This window comes from Canis lupus, chromosome 2 (assembly GCF_011100685.1).
Source record: "Canis lupus familiaris isolate Mischka breed German Shepherd chromosome 2, alternate assembly UU_Cfam_GSD_1.0, whole genome shotgun sequence".
Taxonomy (NCBI): domain Eukaryota; kingdom Metazoa; phylum Chordata; class Mammalia; order Carnivora; family Canidae; genus Canis; species Canis lupus.
The window spans coordinates 19,461,553-19,472,819 of NC_049223.1; the positions used below are offsets into that span (position 1 = coordinate 19,461,553).

At 40.0% G+C, this 11,267-nt stretch overlaps 1 long non-coding RNA gene across 1 annotated transcript; it reads right to left on the reverse strand.

The window, feature by feature from the left end:
* Nucleotides 1–2,434: 2,434 nt before the first annotated feature.
* LOC111094518 lies at nucleotides 2,435–10,820 on the reverse strand. The gene is made up of 5 exons (XR_005355287.1): nucleotides 10,637–10,820; nucleotides 9,976–10,059; nucleotides 8,207–8,232; nucleotides 7,810–7,935; nucleotides 2,435–2,564 (listed from the first exon to the last, which is right to left on the reverse strand). It is a non-coding gene; the product is annotated as an uncharacterized LOC111094518 (long non-coding RNA).
* Nucleotides 10,821–11,267: the final 447 nt, after the last annotated feature.

The following is an 11,267-nucleotide window of genomic DNA, read 5'->3' on the forward strand; positions in this document are numbered from 1 at the left end:
ATTTAGGTCTTAGACATATTCTGAGTTCATTCCTATACATGATATGAGGTAGGGGACTCCTTATTCTTGAAAAATGTTCTTACCCTGGCTTTCAGAAAACTATATCCTATCATTTCCTCTTGACCCTCACATGATCCTTTCCAGTATTTTTAAAACACATTCTTCTGTATCTTAAATGTTGTATATTCTCAAAGTTTCATCATAGTTTATCTTTTCTTCTAAGTACTCTCTCCTGGGGAATCTCCACAAAGGTTGAGCTGCAATCATACCTATATACTGATGACTTCTAAATTTATGTCTCCATCCCAGATTTCTCTGGACTCTAGACACTTTTCATCCAACTGTCACTTCTATATATCCTCTTAGTTATCTCAAAAAATACAAAAATTCAAGCTCTTTAAATTAAAACATGTGATATTCCCATTTCCCCAATCTGGCACCAGTTGTTAATTGTAAAACCTTGAGATTTACATGCCATCCTTGATGTTTCCTTCTCTCTTACACTCAAGTCCAATCCATTACCAGTCTCTCGAATTTACCTTCTACACATTTCTAAAAGTAATCCAGTGCGTTGTAGCTCAACTACAACCATTCTAATAATGTTACTTTATTTTACTAGATTCCTAATAGATTTCTAACAGATCCCTAGTCATCTAATCTAGACTGTTTTCTCCACCCTGTTTTCTCCATACTGCATCCAGGGTATTTCCAAAATGCAACCTGACTCCACCAATCAAAAACATGTCCCATTAGTGAAAATAATTGAACCTGAAGCCCTCAGCAACTAAAAAACAAAAACAAAATTTCTCCATTGCTTCTGTGGATTGGCCCCTCAGGCTTGATCATCTTAATTCCCCATGTCTAGACATACTGTCTTTTTTCTTCAAAATGTCAGACTATTTCCCTTAACACCATGGACTTAAATATTAACCATTCTATTAGACTGGACCTTCCTCCGCTACGCTCTCCTATTTAACCTCTTCCCATTCTGACAAATTTCAAGTCAAATGTAATTCTTTTTTTACTGAGTTATAATTTACATATAACATCGTGTAAGTTTAAAGTGTGCAGCATGTTGATTTGATACTTTTATATATTGCAATATGATTACCACTATAGCTTTAGCTAACGCCTTTATCACATCACATAATTATCATTTCTTTTTTTGTGGTGAGAACATTTAAAATCTAGTCTCTTAGAAATCACGAATAGACATTTTTCCAAAGAAAACATCCAAATGGCCAACCGGTACATGGAAAGATGCTCAACATCACTAATCATCAGGGAAATGCAAATCCAAACCACAATGAGGTATCACCCCACTCCTGCTAGAATGGATTTCATCAAGAAGACAAGAGCTAGCACATGTCGTTTGAGGTGTGGTGAGGAAAAGGGCACACTGGTGCACCATTGGTAGCAATGTAACTTGATTCAGCCACAATGCAAAACATTATGGAGGTTATTCAAAATATAAAAATGCAACTACCATAGGGTCCAGCAATCCCACTCCTGAGTATATAACCAAAGGAACTGCAAACAGAATATCAAAACAATATCTGCACTGCCACATTTATTGCAGCATTGGTCACCATAACCGAGATATGGAAATAACCTGTGTCTGCCAACAGGTGATTGGATAAAAGGGGAGGGTATGTATATAGTGGAATAGTATTCAGCTGTGAGAAGGGAGGAGCTCCTGCCCTGTGCAACAAAATGGATAGAACTTGAGGGTATTGTGCTTAGTGAGATAAAACACACAGAGAAAGATAAATATCAAGGGATCCCTGGGTGGCTCAGCAGTTGAGCACCTGCCTTTAGCTCAGGGCATGATCCTGGAGTCCCAGGATTGAGTCCCACTTTGGGATGGAGCCTGCTTGGAGCCTGCTTCTCCCTCTGCCTGTCTCTGCCTGTCTCTGCCTCTCTCTCTCTCTCTCTCTCTCTCTCTCTCTCTGTCTCGTGAATAAATAAATATTTTTAAAAATATAAATATGTGATATTTATATGTGGAGTCTTAAAAAAAAAAAGAATAGGTGATTACCAGGGGGTGGGGTGTAGGGGGTAGGGCATTGGAGAAGAGGAGAGATGTTGTTCAAGGGCAAAGACTTAAACTAGAAGACAAGTCCCAGAGACCGAATGACAGCATATTGATCATAGTCAACTGTACTTCTTTGGTGACACTTTGTCTGATTCCCACTGGCACCTATTTTAGGCCTTTGCCTCCTTGTTCTATGATCTCATAGAGTGAGCCCTGTTGCCTGCCTTCTGAGTGCTCTAAGTTTGAGGTTTCAGATTTTAAAATGTGACTAGTAGATTAGTCTCCCGCGAGGAAACAGACTGAATGGCTTTGGTTACCACATTACCAGACTTGAGTGTTTTCCTTGAATACAGTAGGTGCCAACACACTTTTTTTTTTGTTATATGAATACAAAGAATGGATGCATGTGTGTTTATTAAGAAAAAAATGGTAGTATTTCCACAGAGGTTGGATGTAAACTCTTTGTAGCCTGGAACTCTCCACACCTGTTATTGACTAGGTTGTTGCTAACTTCATAGCATGGTTCTCACTAAGAATTCGGAGATGAGCATGAAACAGAGAAAAAAGAACATTAATCCATATAGTGCAACATATGACTCATCAAACAGTTTTAAGTCTGATTTTAAAAACTATGCTAAGCAACTATATGCCATCCCTGCTGAAGTTATGCTGGCTTTTCTGAAATAAGGTAATATGTTTGAAACATTGAACCAGTGGAGTCATAGTGACTGGCTTTGAAAATTAGTCCAGAAGTTCACACTGGATTATATTATTTTCAGAACTTGGCTTTCAGAAATTAAAGAAGAAAAAATAAAAACAGAGGACAGAATATGTGATGAAATCTTCTCCACCTGATATAATTTAGGCAAAGGAAAAGAATGGGAACATGGCAAGGGGATAATGACAGTAAGATCCAGGGAACCAAAAAAGTGACAGTCCTACAAGCATATAAGCTTAGAATAGTGGGTGCAGGTAGAAGACAGAAGAGAAAAATCACAGACATGAAAGGTAAAAAGGATGTGTAATGGCGAAGAGAAGCTCATTGAAACAGGAAATGCTTAATAGAACTCTTTGGAAATAAAGAATGTTTTTCTTATTTTATGCCTGCCTCTAAGGATCTTTTCAATGAGAGTCCTGAAAGAATAAAGAAATGACATTTATGAAAAGCATCCTGAGGTATTTCTGAAGAACAGTGCCAGATAAATCCAAGGTGCTAGTAGAGATCATACTGGCGTAGATTACGAAGTAGAACAAATGTCGAAGTATAGAGCTAGGTGCGCAAAAATAGCTTATTTGTAACCACAGAATCCAGTTGCATTTCCAAACTGTCACCATCAGGTTTGCAAAGGTGGTTACAAATCACTTTGCAAGTCGAAATTGTGGCTTAAAGGTTAGATTAGCAGGATCATGCTGTCACAGGGCAAGTAGAAGCTAAGTCAGTGGAAATGTCCCCTTGGCTCACCATTACATTTTATAGACTGTGTCAGATTTTTATTTTTCTTAAACATAAGGGAAGTTCTGTACTTGTCATTGCACAGTTATCTGGCTTCAGGTTAAGCAGCAAGTGTTAGACTAGAAGCAGCAGTGGGTGTGAAGCCTTTCAACTTTTGGAGTTAGAAATTCAATATTGTGAACAGATGTCTGAGTTAGACTTCTGAGAAAATGGGGTGAAGAGCCCCCGAGAGGACCAGCTTCTGACATGGGAGAAGTAGGAATATCCAGTTAGCCCTAACACAGGGAGGGCAGGGTCTCAGGTGCGAGGAATTCTTGGCTGGAGACTCCCTGGTGAGGAGAAGACTCCCAGAGTCTGGAGACCCACCATCCTGCTGAGCAGTCAGGGCTTGAAGATGGAGGACAGTGGCTTCTCACTGCCGCCGTGATTCCCACAGCTCCCCCTCTGTGATCTCTTTACACCCTCCCACACTTGCCAGCTGCCGCTAAAACAACACAGCACAGTACTCGTTCTGTGTGTGTGCTGCTCCTCAAAGCCCAGAACCTTCCCCCACCACCCTCCCTGTCAACCCACCAACTGCACCCTGGGTACACTCTCTCTTTGCCAGCCCCCTGACACCATCTTCCCACAAACCTCTCTTGCCTTTGGTCAGTTCAGGGATCAACTCTACAAATATTGCCTCTTTTCAATCCTTTAAATTGAGTCTTTGGAACAGGAGGCCACTGTATCTATCTATAGGAGGTACAAGAAGCCTGGAGAGTCAATTGCCAGTAGCTCCAGCATATTCTGACATTCGCTTCTCTCCTTTCCAGCCACTGCTTGGGAGAATATGGCACTTAAAATCAGGAGTTAGGAACTCTGGATTTTCCCCTAAATTAGTTATTACAGGGCTTTGTAAGCACCAAAGGTCATTTATCTCCTATCCCTTTTGACTAGAATGTTCTATAATCCCCAATTCCTCTTGCCAAACTGTCTCTCCACCCTTTGGGATTATCTTGTCACTTTAGTAGACTCATCAAAGAATGAGGACCTGCCCCATACTTGCCAATCTACCACCTGGCTTATTCAGCTGCCTCTAAGTCATTTCAGTAATATTTTTTTGAGTGCCAACTATGTGACTTAATATCTGGGTTTAAATTAGTAAGCGAAATAGTGATATTTTCTTTATTTCAAGAAATTAGAGTTTAGTGTGAGACAGGCAATTAACAAGAAAAATATTAGAAATTCTAAAATGCAAAAGTACTGGGAATGAATCACACACATTAGAAATCTTTCCTTTTTCCCATATCATTTCCTGAAGCTTAAGCTGCAGATCTTATTGTGTAATGTAACCTGGTCTCGAGTTTGAGATCCAGATAACCCTGGCACTTTCAGATCACAGAATCTACATTTACACAGCTATGATGTTGGAAAGATAGTAAAGATCAGTAGTTCATGAGAAGACTGAGCAGGATTGTGAATGTCCGTTGGGTTTCCTGAATGTTTAAAACATATTATGTATGGGCCACTGTTTAGAAATAGGTATGGGCCTATAATTCTCTTTCTCTCTCTCTCTTTTTCTCTCTCTCATACTTCAAAATGTATTTATGAATAATGTATCCCATTTAGTTTGACTTCATAATGCATACATTCAAGGTTTCCAGTTTCTGTAAGCTCTGGGAAATGAGTTCTATGTTGGCACTTTAAGAGGCCTTCATTAACTCCTAGTTAAAGAGAGGAAAGGAAAAAAGTTGAGAGAACCAGGAAAGCTGGAACCAATGAGTGGGATTTAGACAGTACCCAAGGCCAGTTTGGTTTTGTAGGCTGTTTGAGTAGCCAGTTCGCACAGCACTTTTAAATGATTCCTTGACTATGGGGGAAAAGCTGTAACTTGGTCTGGGTTTTGCTGCTGGGTCATTACAGATGAGCAGCTTTGCACTGTGGGGGTCTTATCTTGCAAGTCAACAGCAAGAGAGTGACTTGAAGAGCTTCAGAGATCTGGTTCCTGGGCACATAAGAGAAAGATTTCCTGGAAAATGCTCCAGAAAGCTGTGGGAACTCTTTGAGGTGGGCAAATTTCTGGAAATCAGGAAGTATAACCTTGTTTTGTTGTTACAGGCTGCTGAGGCTGGAGATTTTTAGTATAGATAGAATTTCCTCCTTCTTCCCTAAATTCCTCTCCAGTTTGTTTGGGAAAGGCATTGTTATCAGCCCCCCCCCCCCCCGCCCCCCCTTGACTGGCTTCATAATGTCCCCAAGGTTACAATGCAGACTTGGGATGTAAGCGTTCTCTCCCGAGGCGCCGTGTGATCTCTCCTACAACTTGGTGTTTTTTCTAATAATCAAAAGGGTGTTGGGAAGGCAAACAGGCTCCATGGAATTAAAGCTAGAAAAAGCTTTTTCCAAATTCTTCCACTCTGCAGTCAAATCAAACTGCTGTTCATTTGGAGACTAAGGATGCAATATTCTTGAGTACAGAGTTTTCAGTCCTGTGGCCCATGGATGAGTCGCTATGCATCACAAATAGCATAGCTAATGTTAACCGTTGCTCATCACCCTGCAACTTCTCAAATAGCCTGCAGGTTTGGCCTGAGAGCCCTTGGGTGTGAAGATCAGGTTCTCTGTTTCATTGTATAAAAGCTCTTTTTTTTTTTAATTTATTTTTTATTGGTGTTCAATTTACTAACATACAGAATAACCCCCAGTGCCCGTCACCCATTCACTCCCACCCCCCGCCCTCCTCCCCTTCCACCACCCCTAGTTCGTTTCCCAGAGTTAGCAGTCTTTACGTTCTGTCTCCCTTTCTGATATTTCCCACACATTTCTTCTCCCTTCCCTTATATTCCCTTTCACTATTATTTATATTCCCCAAATGAATGAGAACATATAATGTTTCTAAGTCCATGTACGGTGTGGTTTCAGACTCCTTTAGGTGCAAGAAAAAGCTAACAGTGTAATATGTGTGCTCTACAAAATCATAGTCCAAGTGTCTGAAAATAATCCAAGCTCAGTTACCAGGCTTTTCATTAACCTTGATTCACTGCTTATTTATTGATTGAGTTCTATTACCACTTATTATCAGTAATAGGCACCAACTACTGAGGAAAACTTATGGGAATAAAAAAAAAAACTCAAACGAAATTTTGATACACAAGTTTGTTGCATACTCAAATTGCCACCATTATTTGATTTTTTTTTTCTTTTGAAAAATGGAACACCTCAATCTACTTCTTAAAAGATGTATTTTGGGGCCATTGCTATTGGATCAAGTGTAAAATTTGGTCTCAGGAACTTGTAATAAGAGAAGAGTCAGTTTGAACTTGTTATTTTTCCTAAGATCTAATGGTTTATTGTGTTAATAGCAAGAGTGGAAGGAAAATTCTTAAGCTGGGTAAGATTTTCAAATATCCAAGCACTTTTAGACACAGATACATGTGCCTTGCAATTTGTTTACTCATACACCTCAATTGTTGATTGCCAATCTGTGAAAAGACAATTGATCTTGAAAAAGATACAGTAAGCTTCCTTGTCTCCTTCCCTCATCTTTCTCTTCCTCTTGTCCTTCTCCCCTTAGAAGGGGAGACTCAGCACTCAAACCCCATGGCTTCTCAGAAGACCGTTTGAAAACCACTTTGTAGTAATTTTCAATGCTTTCAACACATGTTGCACTTTATATTTAAAGGACAATTCACATTCATGTTACAACCTATTGATCTGTTAACTGGAAAACATTCAAGGCTGTTGAGTCTAATCTCTACCACTTGTAAGACTGTAAGCTCTTTGAGAACAGGGGTTCTGCTCCCATGCCCCACACAGACTAGTGTAGTGTCTGTGTAATAATGTTGCTATTGACAGTGATCATGACAGATAAGACTTAAATAGTTGGCTGCATCCTAGACACTCTTGTAAGCACCTGACACACATTAACACTTAGTTCTCAACAACCAGTGAAGCCAGTACACTTTATTATCCCCATTTACAAGTGAGCACACCCAGGCACTGTGAGGTTGAGTGACTATATGAAAGTCAGTAAGGGGCAGAGCAGGATTCCAGAGCAGGGCAGCTGTCTTCTGGACCTGTGCCCTTAACTGTCACAATATATGGTCTCTCAGTGAACGAAAATAAAGTAGCACACCTCATGAGAAAATTTTATTTGATCTCAGCTCTTTCCCGACTGCTCCCCTATTTGCATGACATTTTTATATCTTTCTTAGAGCTTCTGCATATTTTACCTTATAATCAAGTTTTCAAATGACCAGGTTCTAAATCACTACAAACCTTTCCATTTTTTCCAAGAGCCATGCTTTGCATTACTCATAAGTCAGATGCAGTTTTTACTTACCTGATTTGGAGGAGGTTGATGCCATTAGCTGACAGACTGAAGGCTGTATTTACCAATCTTTTCGTGCTGTGGACAATATCACTTGTAGATTTTCAGTTGGGTTATTCTGTAGTCTGCAGAGCTTTGCTGGCATAAAAAAAGTGATCAACTCTAATGAGCAATTTGTACAGCTACTCATAGTTCTTTTTATTTAATGTTATAACTTTGCACTCTAAAGCTATTATAGTTGATGTTGTATGAAAAAATAACACAATACTCGAGTTTGACATCCTAAAAAAAGCAAAACTCAAGACTGCTCCTCCGTTGCTGTGAGCCTTCTCTAACTGCTTCCACCCCCAGCAATAATGGAAAGTGAACAGCGCAAAAAAATATGTAGTGGGGTCGCAGATGTACTCACACTGATCTTTCTCGTCAAGTGGCTATCTGTTGGGTAGAGGAGAAAACAAAACAGCTTAGTTCAGTCTGATATAAAACAAGTAAGACAAAATAACTTTGATCTGTTTCCTTAGGCTTAACATTCTTAGGACAACCTTCAGTTTCAGATTCCCTTATGTTCTCTTTGCTGTTTTCCAAGATGGCATCTAAGAGTATGAGGCCAGGACCATAGGACTGGAACTGGGAGAGGTGGGTGGGGGTGATAGCTGATGTCAACTTAGCTCCATTATGGTTCTACTCATTAAGGCCTGATCCTAGGTAACCTACCTATATCTGTTATTGATAGCTTTGGTGTATAAATGCATAATACGTGGTTTTTAGGGTCTCAGTGCTTTAGAAAACTGTGATGACTCAGCCTGCTGTTGGCCTTCATCCGTTTTGAAGACTCCTTTGAGTCACTGCCACATCTATCATTTGGCCCCTGTGTCATGATGACCACCCGAAAGCCTCTGCCATAGGGTGATCTTGCCTGCCCATGGTGGGCTCCATAACAGACTCCTTGCCTTTTCCTTAATGCCCATGCCACACGGGAAGCAAAGAACTGTTAGCAAACTTCATTGTCAGTTTTTCTGGCCATGCCCACTTGGGCCTGTTGAGGCCCTCTGAAATGAGCTCAGAGCCCTTTGTTCCAAGACTTGCACCAAAGAGGGACTTGGAAAAGAGCTCCTCTGCCCTCCATGTTGCCCATAACCAGTGTAACTGGTGTCCTCAGGCCTGGATTTCCAGCCCTGCACTGCAGATGCCCAAGCATGTGTCTGACTGCATCCCACTCTTAACTCTGTTGCTCTTTTTCTTCCTACTAACAGCTGGAAAGGAGGGGCAGACATTTTTACCTTCCTCTTTTGGCCTGGGTGGGCTAATTCCCTAAATAGTATCCACCCTCTTCCAGAATTATGTCTTCTCTCCCTCCATTTCTGAAACTAAAGTGATAGACTGATTTGGGGGAGAGAGAAACCAGCTTACTGAAAAGGAACCTGAAATGGGAGATAATTAAAAGTAATGCTCCAGTTACAAATGTGTTTTAGCAAATGGAGGCATTTAAATACCATTTGTCATTGGTAGATGCAATCAAAATTACATTGATTCTGAAAATATATGGCAAGCAGTGAAAATGGTCATTATTTTAAAACTATTAGGAAACAATATGGCTTTGTGATTTAATTACAAAATAATAAAGTTGGCATGATTTAGTCTTAGTACCCTCAAATCCTAGAATGTTAGAACTGTAATAGGAAAGAACTAATATTTATTGAATGCCTGGTATGCTCTGGATACCTTCAGACAGTTGTTTATATTATCTCATTTAACCCTGTAATGAAACTTAGAAACTTTTCTTTTTTCTTTTTTTTTAATAAATTTATTTTTTATTGGTGTTCAATTTACCAACATACAGAATAACACCCAGTGCTCATCTTGTCAAGTGCCCTCCTCAGTGCCCGTCACCCATTCATCCCCATCCCCCGCCCTCCTCCCCTTCCACCACCGAGAAACTTTTCTTTTAAAAAAGATTTTACTTATTTATTCATGAGAGCCACAGAGAGAGAGAGGCAGAGACACAGAGGAAGAAGCAGGCTCCCTGCTGGAAGCTCGATTCAGGACTTGATCTCAGGACCCTGGGCTCATGACCTGAGACAAAGGCAGGCACTCAACCACTGAGCCACCCAGGTGGCCCAAAACTTAGAAATTTTTAAAACCTATTTGTTAGCATTCATAAAATTTGAAAATAATTACCTACTGAGGCAACCAGTAAGAAGACAAAAGAGCAGGTTCAAAGGACATTTCAGGAATAGGGATTGGTGAAAATTGAAAAGGTGTCTGTAAGTACAATTGCTAAATTAGATAAAGCATTAATTAACTTTCTACATCTTTCCAGTTTCAGAGGTTACCCTTTAGTCTTACTGTATTGGAATTAGCTGCATTTCCCTTAGTTGTAGGTTATTAGTACAATATCTAGTAGCAGAATTACATTTTCAGCAGGGCTATCAGAAAATACTACAACATAACAAAAAGTTAAGTACTCATCATTATGGTTCTTTGTGAATTTGGAATGAAATTTTATTTCAGACTCTCTCATGAATTGAGTAATGATCTCCTCATTTTCTTGATAAGGACAGAAGCACAGTAAAGACAAATGACCTGACCAAGAATTTAGGGTTACACTATTGGGAGACAGCTCTCCATGGAGCTAGCATTTTTGCATGTGTTGTACACAGTCTTTTGTTCTGGACTGTCTTTTCAAAGATATTGTATAGTGAACTCTAATGGCAGGCAGACAATGTCTCCTTCCAGAGCAAAGGTTGGATAATTTGTTTGCCGCCCATTATAAAAGACAGGAGTTTGCTAAGCTCAGGGTCCCTCTCCCATAAGCCAGCACATACAGATACCCTTGAACCTTTTTGTGTTGTCCTACAGGAACTGGTGGTCAAGGGACTGGGGCAAAACAATGATGATAGTGTCAGTGTTGCTGTTAGTAAAAACACTGTCCTTTGTCTCTGATCCAGGAGTTTTGTGCCTTCTGGCAACTCTCTTGAGGTTGTGGGAGATCAAGTTGTTAGGTTGCACATAGAGTAAAATCCCAGGGCCTTCACATAGCTGCCATCTGCTAGTTGCTGGAACTAGAACTCAGGGTTCTAAATTCTAGGCTTACATTCTTTCCATTTTACATGTCCAGCCCTAATTTCCCACCTTCCTCATTATCTTGCCTTTGTATCTTTTTTTCCCCCTGTTCTAGTATCTCTACAAACTCTAGACCACCTGTTTTCTCCTGACTTCTAAAGACTGATTATTTACCTGGGATAGTCTGCTCACCACCTAGGGTGGGAAAACTGTCCTTCATTTTTACCTCATGGGCTTCTCTTTGCTCTAGGAAAAAAATAGTCCATAAAACATTCAGAGCTAATAACTTATCCTGTATTGTTAAGTTTAGTGATTTTTCAACCAAGAATGCATGAGAACAATGCTTTCCTCTAACTGGAAGATACCAGAGAGTGGAAGAAAAGGAAGATGGTATTACTTAAGCAAGG